Genomic DNA, 1,975 nt, shown 5'->3' with positions numbered 1-1,975 from the left:
GGGGGGGGGGGGGGGGGGGGTCGTCAACTGGAGAGCAACGACGAAGCGCCTCCGCGGCCAGCGGCTACTAATTAAGATTAATGGTGATGCGGCATGTCACGGCTTGGGAAAATAAAGGCGGGCACCGGTGCCGTACTCGGGCCCCAACCGCTAATCCATGCCCTGGGGCGAGACGAGCGAGTCCGCGCGCCGGCAAGTACCTTTGTCCAGGTGATGCTAGGTACGGCGCCGAGCCCGGTCGCCTTCCTGGTGCAGGCAACGCAACCTGATGCGCTATCCGGTAGATCCGGGGTGCGCGCGTCTCTGCCGGAAGGGCCGCCCGGCTCTGTTCGCCTCGGCTCGCCACGACTCCGTGGACTTATCGGGGCACAGATTCCTCCTCACCACAGCGCATCAATGATCCTGCACCACCAAGCACCACCGTACGCGAAGCGATCGTCGAGCCCGCGGAACAACAATAACAAACGACGCACTGCGCGACCCGAAGGTGAAGAAAGTCGAGCGAGCAGCGGCTCCCGCGAGGCGGCTGCAACGCGACGACGACGCGGCTCGGCTGAGACTGGCAGTCGCTGCCGCGGCATAGGAGCCGAGCAACGACGGCGGCGCGTCGTTCTGTCCAAGAGTGAGTGAGTGAGCGAGCAAGCAAGCGAGAGAGAGAGAGAGAGAGAGAGACCGAGCGAGCGATGGCGGGCGGGTGGCCGAGCGATGTAGTGTGACGCGGTGCGGCGCGGGTAGGAGAGAACGAGGGGTAAAGCGAAAGAGTGAGAGAAAGAAAGCGCACACGGCACATTCACTTACTCACTCACTCACTCACTCGCTCAGTCTTTCTCCATCTCTCTACGAAACTGAATAAAGAGGGCCAAGAGGCTCTAATGTCCCGGCCTCGTGCGCTCTATCTTACTCCCTTGCTTCACCTCCGCCCTCTCACTCGCTCTCTCTCTCTCTCTCTCTCTCTCTCTATCTCTATCTATCTATCTATCTATCTTTCGTTCTATCTCTCTCTGTAGCACTCGCGTTAGAGCTACTCCTGCGCCGGCACGTAGGAGGAGAGGACGCGCCAGAGGTTCTCCCTGTTGCGAGGCGGACCTGCGGCTCCTGCGCCGTCGGGTCGCTCCTCTTTTTCCGGACTCTGGCAGGCACTCCGTAATTAAGAATAACCACCAGGGATTCCGGACCCCGTCCTCGATCGCCCTTTTTTCCCGCCAAGCCGATCTCGCTTCCTAATGAGGCGGGAGGACCGACAGTCCCGGGCTTTTAGGCTCCCGCGCCTCTTAGTCCCATTTCAAGGTGCCGATTCGGCTATTACGTGGCTCTCGACTAATACGCTCGATCGGCCTCTCCTCTCTCCCCCAACCCCCCCACTACCACTACTATCAACCCAACTCACCCTCCTAGTATCGCGATGGTAGCAAAGACATTGCACGAGCGGAAACATAGAACGACGAAGCGACAGTGGACTTTGACGAAATGCCGCCACTTGCGGTGCCTTAATCACGATAAATTATATACCTGAGGAACCTTTATTAAACGCGTATATTTGAATATTCGAGCTTTTATGAAGCTGCCGATTGTGCTCCTTAGCCTGCCTTCGAAAATCACCGTTGTCCCCCACGGCATTAGTCCCGTCTGCTATTAAGTCCCATAACGTGAGCCTTGACAATTCGCGCGTATTTTAATCATTCAACGGTACGTTTTATAATTTAGCCACGAAATCGAGATTATTGTTCGGTGCGGCAGACACACGTGGAATGTCGCATTTAAGATTGATGATTTGCCTCGCGTACGACAAGGATAATTATAATAATAATAATAATAACAGTAGTAACAATAACGACATGATCATCATCATCAACAAAAACATCAATAATAGCAAGTACAACAACAATCACAACAACAAACACACAATAATTATCATAATAACGATAATAATAATAATAATAATAATAATAATAATAATAATAATAATAACAACAAC

The sequence above is a fragment of the Ceratosolen solmsi genome, unplaced genomic scaffold (genome assembly GCF_000503995.2).
Source record: "Ceratosolen solmsi marchali unplaced genomic scaffold, CerSol_1.0 scaffold1, whole genome shotgun sequence".
NCBI classification, from domain to species: domain Eukaryota; kingdom Metazoa; phylum Arthropoda; class Insecta; order Hymenoptera; family Agaonidae; genus Ceratosolen; species Ceratosolen solmsi.
Note: the sequence above shows the minus strand (reverse complement) of the source record.